Source organism: Saccopteryx bilineata, chromosome 2 (genome assembly GCF_036850765.1).
Source record: "Saccopteryx bilineata isolate mSacBil1 chromosome 2, mSacBil1_pri_phased_curated, whole genome shotgun sequence".
In the NCBI taxonomy this organism is placed as follows: Eukaryota; Metazoa; Chordata; class Mammalia; order Chiroptera; family Emballonuridae; genus Saccopteryx; species Saccopteryx bilineata.
The window spans coordinates 326,541,225-326,553,703 of NC_089491.1; the positions used below are offsets into that span (position 1 = coordinate 326,541,225).

The window sequence follows — 12,479 nt, forward strand, 5'->3', positions numbered from 1 at the left end:
CTTTAATCCAGACTTGTACTGGCCGACGAGCAAATATACATAGGCGTCCCAAAGCCACTGACACATTCTCTGATTTCACAACCAGGAGAATCTTCTCTCGTTTTTTTCTGGAATCAAAGGCCCCCACCAGTCTCAGCCACTTCTGATTCCCCATCTGCACACCTTCTCCCTTCTCCTCTCTGTACAAACTGGCTTCTCCGTCAGCACCTGCCATCTTGGCTTCTCTCTCTTTCCCTGCCATCTTGGTTCCTCCTTCAGCACTCTGCATCCTCCCTGCTCTCACTCTGCCATCATGGCTTCTTCTCTTCCTCCTTATTCTTCTCTCCTTTTTAAAACTTTTCTGGTGCCAAAACCTCTTCTCCAGAAAACATTAGCATAACAATGGTCTTCCCCAAGCAGGAAGGTAATCCGCAATTTGTGATCAACTGCCTTGCTCTGAGGGCAAGCACACACACGTGGCTGCCCAGCGCCATTTTTAACAGTAAAAGTGAAGTGAGCAAAATCAAAAAACCCAAATTTTACAAACTCATTTGCCCAACATTCATGATTCAAATATCTGCTCGTGACTTAAAGCAAAAAATCCTGCAAGTGACTGCTCATCTCTCAAATGCTCGTGATTTAAAATGCTTGTGTGTCAAGGTACCACTCTATCTGAATTTGAAGTCTGTGATTATAATTTGCCTTAAGTTAACATCATAGCACTATTCAGAACTTTAGTGTTTGCTGTCACAGTGCTAGCCCCAGAATGTCTGACAGCTCTCACTTCCCTGAAACAGCACTCTGTGACTGGCTGGAGGTTTGAGGACAGTACCCTCAAAGAGTTAAATCACAGCTGCTGTGGCTTTCGGAAGGTGGAGGATATCTCATCACAATCATTGTCTGTACTACCATTCCACAGTGACCCACGGATCACAGCCATCATTCTTATTTTCCTGCTGAAAGAAGGTGTTTTCTGTGCAGCCTGCCCTCCTCGAGTCTTCTCCTCTTTACCTCTCTTTTTACAAACACATTTATGTTTTGTTAGAAAAGCAGTTAATTAGTTTATTACCATATTGAAACTAAGGCTCTTTTTGTTCCTAGTCAAGTTAATAAGGCAAGGATTTGTCGACAGATGTGCATGTGGTAAAAAAAAAAAAAATGCTAATTATTTTTATTTACAGGAATGGGTTTCTTTTCATGTCTAATTGCTGTTCAGCACAATATTGGTCATGTACTTATACAGATTAATTTCCCTGTAAATTTTCATTAGTTTTAACACTCACCTCTGTGTGTGTATTCTATATGATGTTTATAGTTCTATGCTCACTTAACACGGAAATATACTCACATCTTTTAATAAATTTAGTGGCAACATTGACCAGAACATATATATTTTATTCTCATGTATATGATATATGGGGAGACTTAGGAATGCACATAAATATGAATATGGTTCTTTTATGTATATATAGGTTATAACAGGGGTCAGGAAACTTTTTGGCTGAGAGAGCCATGAATGCCACATATTTTAAAATGTAATTCCATGAGAGCCATACAACGACCCGTGTACATTATGCATTATCCAATAAAAATTTGGTGTTGTCCCACAGGACAGCTGTGATTGGCTCCAGCCACCCGCAACCATGAACATGAGCAGTAGGAAATGAATGGATTGTAATACATGAGAATGTTTTATATTTTTAACATTATTATTTTTTTTATTAAAGATTTGTCTGTGAGCCAGATGCAGCCATCAAAAAAGCCACATGTGGCTCACGAGCCATAGGTTCCCGACCCCTGGGTTGTAACAAGAATTTTGCCTTACTTATGCAGTCATGTCCATGTTTCTTTAATACTCAGTTGTATTATTACCAATGGCTGTTAGTTGTTTTTTATTTTTTTATTGAAAGAATAAGTGGATGAATAATTTCATATTTCTAGCAAAGGATATAATTTAAAAATCTCTTTTGCTTTCTCTGTCATACTTGTTTTTTTCTCTAGTATTTTGTACCCATGAAGAAAGACATAAAAACCTGATGGCCCCTAGCAGAATCCCAATAAACATTTAGAATTAAAAGAATGAATAAGCCAAGGTAATAAGCACAGATTAGGATAAATGAGTTTGGATAGTACAGATAAAAAGAAAAAAAAGAAGACAGGAGAGAAATTTAAAAGATGAAGAGAAATGGGAGCTGAATTATGGGGAGATAGAAGTGAACACTAAATGCAGAGCTGCAAGTGGGGGGAAAGAAGAAGATGGAGGAATGTATAGTAAGTTTATAGAAACACATCCAAATAGTGAAGAAGCATGTGATCAGATAGACGAGGGGGGAAAGCCAGAGCACAGTCACTGCACGATGGAGAAGAAGAAGGGATCCCGAGAGGGGCAGACAAGTCCCAGCAGCGTGGTGGGTGGAGAGGACCTGCGACTGTGTGAATATGGAAAGGTTGCCTGCCTGACCTGTGGTGGCACAGTGGATAAAGCGTTGACCTGGAATGCTGAGGTTGCTGGTTCAAAACCCTGGGCTTGCCTGGTCAAGGCACATATGGAAGTTGATGCTTCCTGCTCCTCCCCCTGTTCTCTCTATCCCTTTTCTCTCTCTCTCTCTCTCTCTCCAATAAAAACGGATAAATAAAATCTTAAAAAAAAAAAAAAAAAAAAAGGAAGGAAAGGTTGCCCGATGCAGGAAGAGAGGACCTGGGCCACTGTATTCGCTCTGTGCCTCCCGTATACACTAATAAATTTTGGCTGGTTTTGAATTTGAATTTTGATATTTCCCTAAGGTTTTTAAAATAACAGAAATCCATGTAGATTAGAACACCTGAAACCTGGAAGGATTAAACCTCGTGAACTTTGTACGTACAGTCTATTACAGCAGCTCCAGAACAAAAGTCCATGTGTTCCAACTGGAATGGCGTTTCTTACAAGTCACTACTGTGTTTTTATAATTTAACTTTTAATCTCTTAGTAATACTACAAAGTCACTATGAATTGTATTTTAATTTTTTAGAAATTATTAGGTTATATTAATGTAACTAAAAATTAATAAACCACTTAATCACACGAAGGTTTTATCTTAGCAAATTAAAATATACCTATTGTAAAAGCAAGTCCAGTGTCAATAGACACATTGACAATGGGCAAAAAGAGCTTCAAGTTAAACTAATCCTAACCCCTCATTTAAATGTTGAGGAAAATGAGTTTACAAATGTTGAAGGAATCTCTCATTCACTTATAATTAATTAGGGGCAGAATTACGGATTACAAGTCTAAAGAAGACTTTCTTTCTCAGATATAATCAAAATATGTAGGCTTGTGATTTTTTTAAAATATAGATCTATGTTATTATCTAAGAAATTCATTATTAGTTGCATGTTAGAACTGGTAGGATTGTTTTTTAAATCATATAGCATTTTTTGTAATAAATAGATATTAAAAAGATAAATTAATTACAGAGAAGAAAATTTCTTTAAGATAAGTAGGATAGTGAATGCCTATTTTAAGTAAATAGTTGGAGAAAGAAGGAGACACAGCAAGGGAGAGAGACAGAGAGGAAAGAGAAAGGAGAAAAGGAAGAAGGAAGAGGAAGAAGAAAAGGAGTAAGAGGAAGAGGAGGAGAGAGAGAAGAAGATAAAGAACGAGAGAGTGACAGAACAGGAAACTAACTTTTCTCCAAAAGGAAAATATATTTCATTAAGAAATAAAGGCTATTAATCGACATTGTATTTATTTATTTATTTATTTATTTATTTATTTTATTTTTTATTTTTATTTTTTTGCATTTTTCTGAAGCTGGAAACAGGGAGAGACAGTCAGACAGACTCCCGCATGCGCCCGACCGGGATCCACCCGGCACGCCCACCAGGGGCGACGCTCTGTCCACCAGGGGGCGATGCTCTGCCCATCCTGGGCGTCGCCATGTTGCGACCCTCCTGGGTGTCGCCATGTTGCGACCAGAGCCACTCTAGCGCCTGGCGCAGAGGCCACAGAGCCATCCCCAGCGCCCGGGCCATCTTTGCTCCAATGGAGCCTTGGCTGCGGGAGGGGAAGAGAGAGACAGAGAGGAAGGCGCGGCGGAGGGGTGGAGAAGCAAATGGGCGCTTCTCCTATGTGCCCTGGCCGGGAATCGAACCCGGGTCCTCCGCACGCTAGGCCGACGCTCTACCGCTGAGCCAACCGGCCAGGGCCTTCGACATTGTATTTAGATTCAATTAGGTTTCATGTTTATGAGTACATAAAAATTAAGTAAAGACAAATGGATCATCAGAACTCAACTTAAAGTTTTATATATTGAATGCAAATTATAATAAGAGTAATGAAAGAACTTGGGAGTCATAAATATTTTGTAAAATTTCTTTGTAGAAATTATTCAAGATTTCTTCTAACTTTGATATTCTGGTTGAGTTCATCTAGCTCAGGGGTCAGGAACCTATAGCTTGTGAGCCAGATGTGGCTCTTTTGATGACTGCATCTGGCTCGCAGACAAATTTTAATTAAAAAAATAACAAAAATATAAAACATTCTCATGTATTATAATCCATTCATTTCCTACCGCTCATGTTCATGGTTGCGGGTAGCTGGAGCCAATCACAGCTGTCCTCCGGGACAACACCAAATTTTTATTGAATAATGCATAACGTACACGGGTTGTTATATGGCTCTCATGGAATTACATTTTAAAATATGTGGTATTCATGGTTCTCTCAGCCAAAAAGTTTCTTGACCCCTGATCTAGCTCCATGCTTCTTGAATCAGCTGTTTATAATCCTCAGTGATTAAATTTTTTTTTGAATGGAGAGATAAACTCCTTATTAATTCACAATGTAGAGACTGTGATAATGGAGATAGCTAATCAGAAACCTAGTTTTTCTTGTGTGGTCTGGGAGACTGGATCTTGAGAAACTGAAGACATTTCTGAAAATTATAGTAACTGGATTATGTTTGGGGCAAATGGAGATGAACCCTATGTGGTTTTTTAAGTTTGGTGTTTGGAAACACTCACCACTTCAAAACAATTGTCCATTTTAATTATAATTTCAGTTCTTTCTTTTGGAGGGAGGAACTAGACATGGGCTGAATTTAGAGAGCAGAAGAAACAGAGATATACCACAAAAGAAAAAAAAAACATTTAAGATTTCCAGATCCTTTGTAATTTCCTCATCTTCTTATAATTTTTATACCATCTTCTTTCTCTTAGTGATTAGCATATATAGAGGGTGTATTTTTGGTAACAGCAAACAGAAATGGCTAAAGAAACTCACCATCTCTATAATCCTTTTTCATGGAGAAGAAACCCCCAGGGACAGTGGAATAGTTGAAGCTCAGTAAGGGAAAGATTTAAGACCAAATCTCAGGCCCTGGCCGGCTGGCTCAGCGGTAGAGCGTTGGCCTGGCGAGCGGGAGACCCGGGTTTGATTCCCGGCCAGGGCACATAGGAGAAGCGCCCATTTGCTTCTCCACCCCCACCCCCTCCTTCCTCTCTGTCTCTCTCTTCCCCTCCCGCAGCCAAGGCTCCATTGGAGCAAACGGCCCGGGCGCTGGGGATGGCTCCTTGGCCTCTGCCCCAGGCGCTAGAGTGGCTCTGGTTATGGCAGAGCGACGCCCCGGAGGGGCAGAGCATCACCCCTGGTGGGCGTGCCAGGTGGATCCCGGTCGGGTGCATGCGGGAGTCTGTCTGACTGTCTCTCCCTATTTCCAGCTTCAGAAAAATACAAAAAAAAAAATCTCAGTGACTTGGCAGAACTTGGAAAAAGGGCCACTCAGTGATTGAAACTGGGCCTGAGAGATGTCTTCATTAGTTCATTTGTCCCCTACCAACTAGTATCTCCCCTTTCATCCAAAGCTTGAGTTTGGTGCCAGAAACTTTTTTTTTTTTACAGAGACAGAGAGAGAGATAGAGAGGGACAGATAGGGACCGACAGACAGGAAGGGAGAGAAATGAGAAGCATCAATTTTTTCTTGTGGCTCCTTAGTCTCCTTAGTTGTTCATTGATTGCTTTCTCATATGTGCCTTGACTGGGAGGCTGCAGCAAATTGAGAGACCCCCCTGCTCAAGCCAGCGACCTTGGACTCAAGCTGGTGAGCCTTGCTCAAACCAGATGAGCCCGCACTCAAGCTGGCAACCTCGGGGTTTTGAACCTGGGTCCTCTGTGTCTCAGTCCGATACTCTATCAACGGTGCCACTGCCTGATCATGCTCAGAAAAACTTAAGACATAAATTCTGCCTCTGCAACTAAGTGCCCTAGAATAAGTTGTTCATTACAGAGGTCAATGAACTCATCTAAAGCAATTATATTATTTACATTATAGAATTATTGTGAGTTTAAAAAGAGACATTGCTCAGTATGCATTTATTCATAAAGCAAGCAGTAGTTACACCTTACTGGGTAGTATTTCTTATGGTAAAGTTGAGGATACATGAAAACTCAAGGCCTGACCTCAAGGTTGCACAGTCCAGAAGGGTTTCTGAGAGGTCAGCAGAGAGAAACAGTACACAGTGAGAAGGGGGGCAATACAGGGTGAGCAAAAGTAGGTTTATAGTTGTGGGTACATGAAACAGTTTATTCTTGTATTATTCATTAATTATTGTATTATTTTTCAGGCAAACAACTGTAAACCTACTTTTGTCTGACCCTGTATAAGTAGAGCACTATGGAAAAGGGAATCATTAACTTTGTTTAGAAAAAGTTAACAAGCATTATTTAATAGGTGTGTTTTTATATATGTTCTCTCTACTCTGCTTTAAATTGTGGCTTAAGTGTATTTAGACCATGTCCAATTCTGAGGGTTTTTTTACAGTGTTTCTTATAGTTAGTGCTCAACAAATGTTTATAATTAGCAATTATTTTAATGCCCTTTTCCATATGATTGTATTGTTGTATTCCAGAGAAGTCAGAGAGAGTTGAAATCTCTAATGTGGTTCTTCACCAGATTTAACAGCAAATTGTGCTTAATTGTTTCTTCAAATTCTAATATGACTCCAAGAATGCAGGGCAGTTGATATTTTTAATGAGAAAAGCAATATTTTTTACAGATACAAAACATCATAATCATTTAATTAAGCAGGCACTTGACTAAAGATACAGTACTTTTAACATAAAACATTCTGTTTGTGAATGTGATGAGTAATAGACACATATATTAATTACTGTTTGTCATGCTAAATGTTATAATTTATGCGGAGAGCGATTTGGAAACATCCATCATATTTTATAATTCACAGACCCTTTGACTCAACAGTACTAATTTCAGGAATGCATCTTGCAGATACATTGGTCTTTTGTGAAGTAACATTTGTATAAAAATACCTCTTGTAGTGATTATAGTAGCAAAAGATTAAAAAGAACACAAGTGTTCAGCACAGTAAGGCACTGGGCTACTGAATTATTAAATAAATCTCAGATATTGTATGTAATGTATATTCAACAGTTACATGCACTAGAATACTATGCAATGGTTAAAAATGGACAGGGGTAAAATGTGTACTCATATAATGTCAAGTAACACAGCAAAGTGCACAATTGTGCATACAGCATAAAGTCATCAGTGTAGAAATATATGGATATAAATGTAGCTGTAGCTATGGATGTGGATATATGCACAAACATCCATGTCACCTTGAATATGAATAACTATACCAGAAAAATATACAAGAAATAGTCATGGTGGTTATAGGACAAGGAAGAATAGAAATATTCATTTATTTTATTATATTCTTTAAACATAATATCTGTACATATTACTTATTCAAAAATACATTAAATAAATTTAAAAAAATACCTAAAACACAAAATGTCTTCCTAACTATAATATATTTATGATAATTGTCATGGTGGAAAGTATTTATGTAAATTCATAAGAGCTATATATATTAATTCATTTTTATATTCATGTAGGGGAGAGTTTACATTTTTTTAGAGGGAGAATATTTTTTTAATTCTTTAAATTACATTTTTCCCCTGAAGTCAATAAACTTCCGTTACTTTATTCCAAACAAGCAGCATCAGCTGTAAAAGAAGGGGTGAATCCTATATTTGATGGCATAAATGAGGCATCGTGATCAAAGAAAAAAACCTTTTGAAAAGAAGAATGTGTGAGATACTGGATCCTTGGGACACCAGCAGTAATTTACACACCATTAGTTATTCAGGGTTGCATTCCTAATTACTCCTTAGGAAGAAGAGATAATTATTACACTGTAGTGATTGCTCCTTTCATCATACAAGGGAACGCTGATATAGGCACATCTTAAAGAAATGTAATTCTAGTATGTTGAAAAATTATTTACATACAATATTTTAAAGGAAATGTTTTAATAGCAAAAATGCATTTTTTAAAAGGAACATTGAGGTTTTCAGTCAACTCGTGTGCTCAACTATTCTTAGGAAAATGTTGATAAACAAAGTCAATTTAATACTAGGTTCTAGATTGTTTTTAATATACTAGCTTTCTCACTGACATTAATAAGCACCTTTAACCACTAATTAAAAGAATACTACTGAACTATATAATTAAGATGGTAAATTTTATGTTTTTTAAACCACAATATTAAAAAAAATTATTGGAGATTTGGAAGCAAGAAAGTGGGGAGAAAACAGTGCCTTTCTGGTGTGAATAATTATCTACATTTTAGTTATAAAAAGACTAAAACATAAGCACTATCATTTGCCTACAATCATAATAAAGATTATATCTATGTCTGTGTATTTTTATCAATCTAATAATCATGTAGAGCAAGATCAAAGCTGAGACGTTATGCTTTCATTGCACATACTCAAACCACAAACATTCCTGGCTTTCCATTTGTTTAAAATTATATTTAGGCCCTGGCCAGTTGACTCAGTGGTAGAGCATCAGCCTGGCATGTAGAAGTCCCAGGTTCGATTCCTGACCAGGGCACACAGGAGAAGTATTCATCTGCTTCTCCACCCTTCCCCATCTCCTTCCTCTCTGTCTCTCTCTTCCCCTCCCACAGCCAAGGCTTCATTGGAGCAAAGTTGGCCCGGCTGCTGAGGATGGCTCCATGGCCTCTGCCTCAGGTGCTAAAATGGCTCTGGCCATAACGGAGTAATGCCCCAGATGGGCAGAGCATCACACCCTGGTGGGTATGCTGGGTGGATACCAGTCAGGCACATGTGGAAGTCAGTGTGCTGCCTCTCCACTTCTAACTTTGGAAAAATACAAAAAAAAATTATATTAGTTCATGCTTTTGTAGTATTTTAACAAAGGGGGGTTCTTTTAATATTCTGTCATTTCTTGTAGATTATCTATAAAGTGTATGTAGTACTAAATGTAGATCCAAACTAATACATATCTCTTTTCATGGCTAGTCTGGCTATCCTGGCCATCAGCGGGAGTATACTTATAAATACAAATTTTATTAGTATTCTAAGCCAAACATTCAGAAGATGACTTGCAGAAAACACTTAAGGATATATTTAGAGGCAATTGTGGTTCGTGCTTTTTAGATTATGCACTTCATTGTCTCTTCACATTACTGTGGACTAGACTTGAGTCATAGGTATTTAACCAAATGAACCATAGAAAACTATTTTCTTTCATAATTTGTCACTGTAAGGCAAATGTCTAAATCTGAAATGGTAGAAATGAATCTCTCGTGAAATTTTTAAATACACAGAGCGCACTGAGATAAAGTATTTAGAATTCGCATCCAAGTGCATCTCTAACTTGTTTTAATAAGGTCATGAATAATGAAGTAATTTTATACAATGTGAAAAAGCTGTGAAGTGTGGCATTCAAGTGATATTTATCTATGAGGTGTATCCATTTTATGGTTCTCCTTTCATAAATTTCATTTCCACTTGTGGCGTCGTGTCATACGCGGACTAATTAATTAATATGACTGATCCTGTGGCTAAGCAGAAATGTTTTCCACTTTCCTTTTATCCTTTCACCTCGTACAGAATTATTGTTCCCCTTAACACTTCATTTATCTCTCCCATGCACCCTAGGGAGCCCCTGGTGCAGAACAATGAGAAGGTGTAGACAGGGAGACAACAATCTGGCAACCTCATCATAAAACATGATATGTTAGCAATTTCCCTTTCTAAGGGACCTATCCAGCTGAGACTGCATGAGGTCTCTGGGCCATACATGCAAGTGCAGCCAACTCACATTCCAAGAACACTTTCTGCCAAAAAGTCAGCGAGAAATAGCTCTTTAACAGAACTTATACAGAAGAGAGAAAAAAAACATTCCGTTTTCTGGGACTTTGTCATGTAGGAGAAATAAACAGCTGCAGCCATGTGACAAGAGGAGATATTTTTACTGGACCAGATATGCATAGAAATGGAATTCACTTCCATGCATTCTCACTGCTGATTCTGGAATGGTTGTTCATCTCTGACACACAATGGCTGTTTTATAAAAACTGGATAGGCTACTGTCAAAAACAGTAAAGAATAATTTGAACATGTTATTAAAAACAGGTTATTTTTTCTGAGAACAGCTGTGCAAACAGGCCTTGATAAAGACATATATCGAATTTTCTCTGCTGTTATAGGATTGGCGCTTATTTGAGTCTACAGCGGGCTCCAAGAAAGTAGGAAGATTTTACTCTTAATTTACGTTCTTTAGGCATGTGGCTGATTTAAAATAATGGATAGATTTATGTAGCTTTATATTACGTGGGTTTACTCATGACCAGTAAATCAGATACTGGTGGACTTTGCTAGTATCTGTGCTTTAAACGTGATATGGTACTAAGAGAAGTTAACTGACACAGACATTGGCCAACCTAACACCAATTCCATATTTTTGTTTAGAATTTCACCAGCACACCTAATCAACCTCAAATGAAGAAAACTGCACATGGGTTTTTGATATTTCAGACAAGAGGCAAATTATTCTCAAGAAGAAGAGGTATCCTTAGTGATCATTGTTAGCACTGAGCAAGTGAAAACTTGAGTCTGCCTTGTTCCTGCTATATCCACAACACCAAGAACATTTTCTGCAGCTGTTGCCTTTCATGGTTTAGAAGCAGACCACTATGTTGAAGGATTTCCAAACCATGAAACCAGATGACTGATTTTATTGTTTTACTCAAACAGACTTAATCTGGCAAACACTTATGATATGTGTAGTGTCTACTGCGTGACATGGGGTTAAGCATAAATGATAAGTAATTCATCACATATGTGAATAATTAGCATTATTTTAAATAACCAAATTAAGATTTGTTAGTTTTTTATTCTCTCTTCATTTGACCACTTTAGGGACAGGGGTATTTTCAAGTTTTTCTGGTTTTCCTGATATTATATAAAAATTAAGTAACTATCTATATCAGCAGCACCATCACACACTTCAATATTCAATCTGTAAAACATAGAGATCTTGATTCTTTACCTGCAAACAGGCAGGGTCCCAGCCTCAATACACTGAAGACTAGTGATCCCTCATGCCACTATTATAGTCCTCTTACTGCCTTGTATTAAATATTATGTTACAAGTCATTAACATGCTTAACTGAAGGTGTGCTCTTTATGCACATATTCATTGCACAGTGTGGAACACATAATAGGCATTTGGGATGGGTCTATAGCAGCAGGAATGTGCTGAACACTGGAAAAATACAAAGGTGAACAATACTGAACCCTGACTTCAAACTTAACACCAGTAAGAGAGGTAAAGTGTATAGAGAGGTTGGAACCCTCCTGACTTTGGATGAAATCATCCTTAGTATACGGCTAATGGAAGAAGTGATGTCTTTGTCTGTTCAGGCTGCTAACATAAAATAAAAAAAACACAGAGTGACTTATAAACAACAGCAATGCATTTCTTAAATTTCTGGAGGCTAAGAAGTCCAAGGTCAAGGTACCAGCAGATTTGGCATTTGGTAGAACTTCTTCTTTGTTCATAGATTGATCATCTTTTCTTTATGTCCAAACATGGCTGAAGGGCCAGGAAGCTCCCCGAGGTCTCTTTTATAATGTCACTAATGCTACGAGAGTTCTGTCCTGTGACCTAATCCCCTCCTCAAGGATCCACTTCCAAATACCATCATACTGCCTATGAAGCTTGACCCTATGAATTTTGAGGGGACATAAACATTCTATCTACAGCAGTAATTTTTTTACCAGGATTGGGTATTTATTAAACAGGAAAGCTCTGGGTGCCTAAAACTCAGAGGTAAATGACAGAAAGGAAAAAATAGTAAATGGAGGGAAGGGGAGCAGAGAAAGATCATTCAAACTTGAGAGACTTGACAGCTGTCCTCTGGCCACACCTGTCTTCATCTGTGCAAACATACATAGACAGTCTGTCTTTGGTCTATACCTCAAAGATGGGTGGATCTGACCTAATACATATCATATAAAAGAACTGATAGGGACTGGCTCCCTCTTTAAAACTCTTTATTAACCTTGAGTCTGAGTCACAACTACCACTGTCATTGACACACCCTGTGGTCTCCTTCATTCTAGTTCTTAACCCAACAAACACAGCAATAATATAAAAAAAACACCACCTGCAAAGTAGTTGT

At 38.0% G+C, this 12,479-nt stretch overlaps 1 protein-coding gene across 1 annotated transcript in view; it reads left to right on the forward strand.

Annotated features, from left to right (window-relative positions):
* Positions 1-12,479, forward strand: part of KCND2 (potassium voltage-gated channel subfamily D member 2) — a 544,708-nt gene that overhangs the window by 431,260 nt on the left and 100,969 nt on the right. The gene's annotated exons all lie outside the window — the stretch shown is intronic.